Raw genomic sequence first — 11147 nt, forward strand, 5'->3', positions numbered from 1 at the left:
ATGCCCCAATATAGGGGAATGCCAGGGCCAAAAGAATGGGAATGGGTGGGTAGGGAAGTGGGGGGCGCTATGGTGGACTTTTGGGATAGCATTGGAAATGTAATTGAGGAAAATATGTAATAAAAATATTTTTAAAAAATCAAATAAATAATCATTTTAAAATGTCAAAAAAAAAAAGAAAAAGAAAGCATCTTCAATAAATGGTGCTGGTCTAACTGGCTGTCGGTATGTAGGAAAAATGAAAATAGACTCATATTTGTCACTTTGAACAAAGCTCAAGTCTAAGTGGATCAAGGACCTCAACATAAAGCAAGATACACTGAATCTAATAGGAGAGAAAATGGGAAAGAGCCTTGATCTCATTGGCACAGGGCAAATTTTCCTAAGCAGAACTCCAATGGCTCATTGCTCTAAGATCAAGAATTGATAACCTCATGAAACTGGAAAGCTTCTGTAAGACAAAGGACATAGTCAACAAGACAAATCAGCAACCTACCAATTAGAAAAAAAAAAAAATCTTCACCAACCCCACATCTGATAGAGGTCTAATATCCAAAATGTATAAAGAACTCAAAAGATAATCACAAAAAAAAAAGCAAACAACCCAATCAAAAAATGGGGTATCGAACTAAACTGAGAATTCACAACAGAGGAATCTCAAATGGCTGAGAAGCACCTAAAGAAATGTTCAAAGACCTTAGTGATCAGAGAAATGCAAATCAAAATGACCCTGAGATTCCACCTTAAACCAATCAGAATGGCTAAGATCAAAACCTCAGGTGTCAACACATGTTGGAGAGGATGTGGAAAAAGAGAAACACTCCCCCATTGCTGGTGAGATTGCAAACTGGTACAACCACTCTGGAAATCAGTCTGGAGGTTCCTCAGGAAATTGGAAATAGATCTACCTGAAGACCCAGCTATACAACTCTTGAGGATATACCAAAAAAGTGCCCCACCACACCACAGGGGCACGTGTTCCACTCTGTTCAAAGTAGCTTTATTTGTGATAGCCAGAAGCTAGAAACAACCTAGATTTCCCACGACAGAAGAATGGATACAGAAATTGTAGTTCATTTACACAATGGAATACTACTCAGCTATTAAGAATGAGGACAGCCTGAGTTTTGCAGACAAATGGATGCAACTAGAAAATATCATCCTGAGTGAGGTAACTCAGATCCAAAAGGACATGCATGATATATACTCACTAATAAATGGATATTAGCCAAAAAAAGAAAGAAAGAAAGAAAAGAAGAAAAGAAAAAAAAAGTAAAAAAGAAAGAAAAAAGTACAGAATATCCAAGATACAGTCCACAGAACTTAAAAAGGTCTCAAGTGAGGACTCCTCAGTCACACTTGGGAGGGAGAAGAAAGTAATCAAAAGTGGGGAGGAAGGGAGGGACCTAGGAAAGAATAAAAATAGGCAACCTTGGGAGATAGGAGGTTGGGGGCACCCTCAGAATGCACCAGAGACCTGGGAGATAAAAGACTCTCAGGATTCCAAGGGAGAAACCATAGATGAAAAGCCCATCAGCAGTAGTTAGAGGGAACTTACAGAGCCCACCTCCAGCAGGAAGAAAGGGCAACAAAAGAGGGAGAGGGGGCCATCACACAGTCACAACTCTGACCCATAATTGTTCCTGTCTGAAAGTATTACAGGGATGGAAATGGAGAGGAGCCTGAGGAAAAGAAGGTCCAGCAACAGGCCCAAAGTGGGATCCAGCTCAAGGGGAGGTCCCAAGATCTGACACTATTACTGAGGCTATGGAGCACTCACAAAAAAAAAAAAAAAAAAAAAAAAGGACCTAGCATGACCACACTCCGGATGATTCAACAAGCAGCTGAAAGATTTAGAGGCAGATATTTGTATCCAACCAATGAACAGAATCAGCTGATCTTTTTTGTTGAATCGGGGAAAGACTGAAAGAAGCTGAGGAGGACTGGCAGTCTCAATTATTCTGGACCCCCAAGACCTCTCAAACACTGGACCACCAAACAGGCAGCATACACAAGCTGATACGAGGTCCCCAACACACATACAGGAGAGGACAGATGCACCTAACCCTCAAGAGACTGAAGGATCCAGGGAGTTTAGAGGTCAAGTAAGGTAGGGTGGCAGGAGAACATCCACGTGGAGACAGGGTCAGGAGAGGAGGTATGGGATGTGGAGCAGTAGAAGGGTGGACAGGGGAGGAATAAAATACGGAGTGTAAATTAATTAATTAATTAATTTAAAAAAATTCCATGTACTTCAGACAAACGGCTTGGAGGACCAGAGCTGAAACTGACTTTAAAACCTGACCCACTGAGGACTAGGTGAATGGTTTAAGCAGCTTTGCATACATTTTTGCATACAAACATCATGCAAGCTTCCAAATGAGGGAAGCAATCAATAATTCTATCCATATATGATGCCTTTGAACCACAACCATGATCCATATAGAATGTTAATCCTAAGAGTACAATAGTAGCATGCATACTTTGATAGTAACCAACAGTTCCCTAAATGGACGTAAGATTTGCTTAAAAAGAGGAAAGCCAGGCCTGCTACCGCAAACCTAGCAGACTACCAAGGATCAGTGAAGTCATAGATCTTGAATGGGAATTAACAACTGCCACTTTACTAAACCAGCACAATCTCTAGACACATTCTCAATATTCGACTTATAACCACAGATATATGTAGTCTTCATCCTCTTCAAGAAAACTTCTCTTTGCAACAGATAGAGACCATTACAGGAAACTATGAGTCAGAATGTAGAGTTGTAGAGCAAAGTCCCAGTAGACATATCTACAATTCCTGTACCTGAATCTAAGAAATCATTGTAGAAGTGGGAACTATAAGACCTAGAGGACCTAGAAGTTTGCTATTGAGACTGGGTCTCCTTAGTTTCAGAACCTTCACATACAAAATCTCATTACCACAATGGCTAAACACAATCTGAACGAAGGCCACAATCGACATGCCAAAATGGATGAAGAAGAGGACAGAAAGCCTTAAGTAAAGAACTACAGACAACTAAGGAATGCTGAGACTTGAAGAAATTGTCTTCCCAGGAAAGATAGTACCACTTTGTTATCTAATACCAAATGATCATTCCTGCAAACAAATATATAAGTAACATTATATGGACTGAGTAGGTTGCACTTATGTAGGAATGTGTAAATGTACAGATGTACATATACATATGTAGCAACAATTAATGAAAAAAGGCCATGAATTTGAAAAAAATTAAGGAATGGTGTGTGGGGTTTTAAAGGAAGAAAGGCATTGAAATGATGAAATTATATTACAAGTTTTAAAAAAAATAATTTAAAATTTGAAATGCTTTAAGTATAACCATTTTTAATACATTGCAGCATTACAAAGAATATCTAGGATTTGGTTTTCGAGGATTTTATTGAGTTTTTTTGCATCAATATTCATAAGGTCTGAAGTTCTCTTTCTTTGTTGGATCTTTGTGTGGTTTAGGTATCAGAATAATTGTAGCTTCATAGAATGAATTGGGTAGGGTAGCTTCTGTTTCTATTTTGTGGAATAGTTTGAGAAGAGTTGGAATTAGGTCTTCTTTGAAGGTCTGATAGAACTCTGCACTAACCCCATATGGTCCTGGGCTTTTTTTGGTTGGGAGACTATTGATGACTGCTTCTATTTCTTTAGGGGAAATGGGACTGTTTAGATCATTAATATGATCTTGATTTAACTTTGGTACCTGGTATATGTCTAGGAAGTTGTTCATTTCATCCAGGTTTTCTAGTTTTGTTGAGTATAGCCTTTTGTAGTGGGATCTGATGATGTTGTGGATTTCCTCAGGTTCTGTTGTTATGTCTCCCTTTTCATTTTTTATTTTGTTAATTAGGATACTGTCCCTGTGCCCTCTAGTTAATCTGGAGGATATTATCCTTAGTGAGGTATCCCAATCACACAAGAAGTCATTAGATATGCACTCACTGATAAGTGTATAATTAGCCCAGAAACATAGAATACCCAAGATACAATTTGCAAAACACAAGAAAATCAAAAAGAGGAATGACCAATGGGTGGATACTTCATTCCTCCTAAGATTGGGAACAAAATATCCATGAAAGGAGTTACGGAGACAAAGTTTGGAGCTAAGACAAAAGGATGGACTATCNAGAGACTACCCCATCCAGGGATCCATCCCATAATCAGCCACCAAACCCAGACACTATTGCACAATGCCAGAAAGATTTTGCTGAAGGGACCTTGTTATAGCTGTCTCATATGAGGCTATGCCAGTGCCTGGCAAATACAGAAGTGGATGCTCACAGTCATCTATAAGATGGAACACAGGGCCCCCAATGGAGAAGCTAGAGAAAGCACCCAAGGAGCTGAAGGGGTCTGCAACCTTATAGGTGGAACAACAATATGAACTAACCAGTACCCCCAGAGCTCGTATCTCTAGCTGCATATGTAGCAGAAGATGGCCTAGTTGGCCATCACTGGGAAGAGAGGCCCCTCGGTATTGCAAACTTTATATGCCCCAGTAAAGGGGAATGCCAAGGTCAAGAAGTGGGAGTGGGTGGGTAGGGGAGCAGGGCAGAGGGAGGGTATAGGGGACTTTTGGGATAGCATCTGAAATGTATATAAAGAAAATATCTAATAAAAATTAATTAATTAATTAAAAAAGAATATCTAGCCGGGCAGTGGTAGCGCATGCCTTTAATCCCAGCACTTGGGAGGCAGAAGCAGGTGGATTTCTGAGTTCGAGGACAGCCTGGTCTACAGAGTGAGTTCCAGGACAGCCAGGGCTACACAGAAAAACCCTGTCTCGAAAAAAACAAAAACAAAACCAAAAAAGAATATCTATTTTCACTAATATATCTCTGACCCAACTTTGTAATACATGTGCAAATATTGAATAAATTGCCTACTACATTAAACAAGATTAAATGTGTGAAAACTAATTTTATTTACTGTTCTAATATATATGTATATTACCATTTGAAAACTATAGAAAAGTAGTAATATAATATAATTATTGAAAAGAAAAGTTATAATGTAATTATCAAATGACTAAAGTATGAGCATGTGTAGACAAGAGTGCAGATCAGAGACATAAGTTCATCTACCTTGTTCTAGATCATTAACATTTTACTCTGTGTTAAACTGGCCAATACTAAGAGCAGCTAGTTGCATACGTAGCAGAGGATGGCCTAGTCAGCCATCAATGAGAGGAGAGGCCCTTAGTCTCTCGAAAATCATATGCCCCAGTACAGGGGAATGACAGGGCCAGGAAGCAGGAGTAGGCGGTTTGGGGAGCAGGGCAGGGAGAGGGTATAGGGAGCTTTGGGAATAACATTTGAAATGTAAATGAAGAAAATATCTAATAAAAAATTTGGTAGTATGAAAAAAAAGGAGTTAAACTTAACAAATCAGCTTCCCAGAATAATATAATTACTGATGCCTTGTAAAAAAACCCTTTTTATCAATGTATATTTTTCTGTAGCACAAAAATACGTTAAAATGGTAAAGGTTCAACTTTTGTATTCTTAACTGCTCTGGAAAAATATAAATCTGTAATAAAGTTTTAAAATCTCTATTTTGGAAATGAGTGAAAGAGTGAGCACTTCAAACATACACATGGTCCAAAGACATATAATGAGGATATGTCATGAGTATAATGTAATTGTCTGGCTCTATTTCTTTGCACCCTCCCAAATCTAAAAGTGGCATTGCTTTCAAGTCCTAACCAAAAACACATAGAATGGACTTAAATACAATGTAGTCAAGAACCAAACACCAGAAGTCTAGCTTATAATCAACACGCCCATCCCATAAATACAGCAGAAATTCTGCGGAGTGGTAGAATTACAGGGAGAGACCAATATTTGCTTTGGCAGATGAGTCTGTGCAAGTAGGAGCACAGCTGTACGCAGAATGTTTCAGTGTTTCTGAAACTGCTGAATTAGACATAAAGGAATATCCAACGTGTAATGTATCAGAAAGTTTACAGAACAAAGTAATATTTTGTCATTTTTTTATAAATGATGTAGAATAAACAGTCTACATTAGACAATTTATGATTTTATCCTTTATAATCTGTTGTATGGCCCCATTTTTGTTTCACCACTCTAGTTCTTTTCGAACTTTAGATGTTTCGTGCTTTCTGTGTCACAAAACGAAAAAACTGGTGATCCTGCATTCTACGTCATGATTGATGGGTCACATGTGAGTAGGAATTTCAATACAAGTGGAATGTCTCATACTTGACATCAGAAAGCCATGCTGGGAAGCAGAGAGCCCAGTTTGAGAACTGAAAATAGGGAGTTTTCGTTCAGTTCCCTCAACTTAGTTAAATATGCTGCTATTTGCAGAGAGTTAGGTCCTTAAAGCTTGGACAGAGAGAGCAGGAGCATTTCACCCTCCAAGCCAGGCTCTGCCCAAGCCATTTGTTAAAAGAGTGATGATTCAGTGAGTGCCGTCCTGCTCCATCTCAGACCTTCCAGACATCCTCTGGGCTGACTGATCACACCCTGCCACAGCACACTGGTCTAAATTGAGTTTTTTGTGTCCAACGCCCTATTGATTCAATGTCAGACCTACTTGTGTTTCAGTATTAGTTAGCTTGACAGAACTATTTTCAAAAAATTAAATCAATTGCGTTTTCAGATTTAGTTTAGCACATCAGAGTATCTTTCCTTAAACTCATTTTTTTCAAGTTTTAATATCAATACTATTTTTAAATGTTTTGGTGGTGTGTTGGATTAATTATATATGCCATGGGCATAGAATGCTAGCATGCAGCGTGATCTGCCACTTACCTTTAATTCTAGCTCCAGGAGTTCCCTGGTAGATCTTAATATTTCAAATCATAGAACTTAAAGCTCAACCAACTAGATGTCCTTCTTAGGCATTCTCTATGTCTTATTATTTTTCAGGTGTTTAGAGTGGAAAGAGAATAGCTAGTTATAGTGTTGTCCTGACTAAAGTGACACTCCTTCCTCAATTTACTTCAGGGTTTTACTGGTGGCTGCTTCTCCCCCTTGCCTTCACACTGCAGCAACTTCCTCCTTATAAGGATATGAGAACCTTGCCTCCCCAACACACTTTATTGTTCTCTACTTTGTTACCTAAAAGATAAAAAAAAAAGCTATCTTTTAAAGCAAAATATTTAAATCGACAGAACAATTATTTTGTGATTGCTACATACCAGCCACCATGCTCAAGCTTTGTAAGGTTTATCTTAGCTCACATAGTCATTAAGTCTTACGAATATTAGGAAAAAACAAAACAAAACAAAACATGTTCATGGTTTCAGTGACGGTGAAAAGCAATAGAAGAAAGGGTCTGGGAACCAATGGAATCTAGTTCTTACATATAGTCTGAACTGATGTCTATAATGGAGTTGTTAGTACAACAGTTGAACTGGGGCTATAGAGATGGCTCAGCAGTCAAAAGCACTCACTGTTCTTAAAGAGGACCAGGATTCAGTTTTCATCACTGACATAGCAGCTCACAACATCTGTAAGTCTAGTTTTCAAGAAATCTGACAACCTTTTCCAACCTTTGCTGACAAAGCAGGGACTTTCAATGTCTATTTTTCATTGTTGTCAACTTGACACACCTGGGAAGAGGACCCTCAACTGGGAATTGTCTCAATTATATTAGCTGTTTGCTAATTGATGGAGTAGGGCTTAACCCACCCTAGGAAGTGCCATCACTAAGCGTTTTTTGGATAGCATAAGGAAGCTACATGAGAAGATGCAGGAAGCTATCAGTAGGCAGTGTCCCTTTATGCATTCTGCATCAGTTCCTCCAGGTTACTGCTGTGGCTTCCATTGATGATGGATTATCACCTTGTGAGCCAAATAAACTCTTTTCTCTCCACGCTGCTTCTGGTCAGTATTTTATCACAACAACATAAAAGCAAAATAGAACAGTGATTGAACTAAATATTAATGTTCAGAAGCATCAAGTCTGCACCTCATTCCTGGTTATTCTATATTCTTGATGGCCAATTCTCTGTGAGCCCCTTTTGTATTTGCAGATAATGTTCTGTAAGTGGGTAAATAATTAATTATGAGAATTCATAAAATAATTATATGTAATATATCTAGGCAATAGTAGATAACAACTGTTATCTACCATTCTACTATTCTAACTTCTGATTCCTATAAAAATAATCACATTTATATTTTTAGAAAGAGTTGTAATTGACTAGAAAACAGCAACACAGACTTGTCTGGTGTGAAAATATATGCACAGGCCTTTGGCAACTTGTTTTCAAAAGCATTGTAAACAATTATTAAATCAGAACATAAAATACTCCTAAACAGTAATATAGATTAAAATCTATATTAGTCTTTTGTCTTATAACATCACAGATAATACTAAGAAATCATTTAAAAGTATGTTTTTTGATCAGAAAAGGTATTATTTTTAAAAACCTCCTAAATTCTACATGACTTAATTTAAATGTTGTTATATTATTATTTTTTGTGGGTTGGAGAGAAGGCTTAGTGGTTAAGAGCACTGACTGATCTTCCGAAGGTCCTGACTTCAAATCCCAGCAACTACATGGTAACTTACAATCATCCATAATGAGACCTGACACTCACTTCTGGTGTGTCTGAAGACAGCTACAGTGTACTTACATATAATAATAATAATAATAATAATAATAATAATAATAATAATAATAATAAATTTTTTAAAAGATACATTTTTGTATAACAAATAGCAAAAATATAAACAAACCTTAGTTTTCCCAATATATGTATATTAAACTAGAGTACACATTTGAATTTTCAAACTTAAGAGTTATAAATTTGTGTTTGGGATGTACTGTCTTATGATATTTTCAAAACTCAGTTTTATTTTTCATTTATTCCTCTAACTTCTTTTACCAGATTTCAGTATAGAATATATTTTTTCTTGAAACACATTCTCAGACATAGAAAAAGAGTTAACAAATCTTCTTATTGGGAAAACTGGGTTCCCTTTCAGTTTCTTAGTCTTAGTAACAAAAGAATTTTGAAACAAATTCAGAAGGAAACTCAAGGACAATTTTATTGGTATTTTAGAGAAAAACAGTACAGTGCAGCTGCAAATCTGTGCAGCTCTCAGGAGAAGACAAGTGGAGAAAGAGGGGTCAGGCTGTTTGAAAGCAGGCATGCTCAGTACTGGAGGACAGTTTCTTCACACAATGGTGGGGTGAAGCTTCAGATAACTCTCTTTAGTGAAAATGCCCAGAATGTAAGGAGAGGCATGCTTACATAGGTTAATCATGTTTTGCTTTCATAAAGTACAGATTGGAAAAAAGTGAGGAAAAATCATGTTGTTTAAGCTTAAAATGCAAAAAAAAAAAAAATGTGGCAAGACTAACAGTGCTAACTTGACAGAAGTGTGTATTTGAGCATCATTGGAGGGGCTTTGAGGAAATCATATTATGACACTCAGGGTAATTCCTACCCCCTCCAAAACCTTACAGTGTATTGAGGTGAGTCAGAACTCCTCTGAGGTAGCCTCCTAATTAGGTAATCGGCAAGCCCTCCTGCATTAACTCTTTTTGGCAAAGATATAGTATGCAATACTATAAACTTTCAAATAGATCCAAATGTCATATTTTCATACAGAGCCAGGAGTATTCTACTCTTTTGACCAGGAGACCTATAGATGGGCAATTGTGATTTCTTCCTTTCAATTATTAACAGAAAAGTGGGAAGTTCGGTCAAAGCCTATCATGAAGGAAGGGTCCATCTGTAATGGCCTCTAAGGTTGTTGGTTCCTGTCCTGATAAACAATTTACATCTTCCTTTAATAAAAAAAATAACAACAAAACTGAGTCATGAACATCTTGCTATTTATTTTATGATTTGAGTTTATCTTTTAAAATAACTTTGATTAGTAACACAGTTCCTTTATCACACCCACTAAGAGCCAGTTTCAGGTGCAAATGATAAGCCTGAAAAAATTGCCAACTGCCTAAAGGAAGATCATGTGATAACTGTTTAAAGAATCAGTAAGAGTAAACAAGTATAACACAGTAAAATAAGAACTATGGGGCAGCCACCTTTAATGCCAGCACTTGGGAGGCAGAGGCAGGTGGATTTCTGAGTTCGAGGCCAGCCTAGTCTACCAAGTGAGTTCCAGGACAGCCAGGGCTACACAGAAAAACAAACAAACAAACAAACAAAAACAAAAAAAGAACTATGGGGCTAGTGTAGTGAGATGCCTCAGTGAGTAATGGCACTAGCAACCAAACCTGATAACCTATGTTCAAAACCTAAGATCCATAGGGAAGAAAGAAAATAAACTATTGCAAGCTTTCCTCTGTTCCATTTCATCCTGTAGCATGTGATACACACATGGGACGGGGGGCGGGGGGGAGTGGAGGAGGGAGGCTGAGACAAATAGAGAGACAGAGATAAAGAAAAACAAACAAACAGACAGAAACTGGCAAATAGAAATTGACAGACAGAGACATACAGCAAAAGAGATGGAGACAAGGAGAAGCAGAGAGGCATACAGACATGCATAGAAAGACAGACAGACAGATGCAGATAGACAAGTACAGACACACACATATACATACACAAAAAGAGACAAAGACAGAAAAACAGAGACATACAGACAAAATAAGATATCCTGTATCACTTCTTCCAGCCAAATTTCTCAAAGAAACCTCTTTATTTTTTCTTAAATATTTTTATTATTTAAATGCATTTTATACATCAAATATCAATAATATTGAGTATTTTGAAAATCAAATAATACATAAAAATTTGTTCAAATTTCATATTCAAATCCTTTCATACCCAAAAAATATCATTAATGAATATGTAATACTATCTATAACTGAAATTCCTATGTCTAATGTTGAATACTAAATTGTTTCAAAACATACAAAATATTCTTTGGGTGTTAAGCATAGTAAAAGAGCATAAAATATTAAAAATGAATCTAAGAAATATATTCAAAAGCCCTTATTTGATACCACCTGACATAGTGAGAGAGTATTTAAAACACATTATATATCTGTGTCCACTGTCTAACAATCAATTTACTTAAAAAAGATTATCAGTGTTTCTAGGAGAAAAATTATTTTATCAGTAAGTATATTTTAAAAATTTCAAGATAGCAAAAATTGTTTGAAGTTAAACATTAAGAAAATACTAAT

At 36.9% G+C, this 11147-nt stretch overlaps 1 pseudogene; it reads right to left on the reverse strand.

The window, feature by feature from the left end:
• The window catches only part of LOC110295091, an 11675-nt pseudogene extending 8707 nt beyond the window's left edge, over positions 1-2968 (reverse strand).
• Positions 2969-11147: the final 8179 nt, after the last annotated feature.

Source organism: Mus caroli, chromosome 1 (genome assembly GCF_900094665.2).
Source record: "Mus caroli chromosome 1, CAROLI_EIJ_v1.1, whole genome shotgun sequence".
NCBI classification, from domain to species: domain Eukaryota; kingdom Metazoa; phylum Chordata; class Mammalia; order Rodentia; family Muridae; genus Mus; species Mus caroli.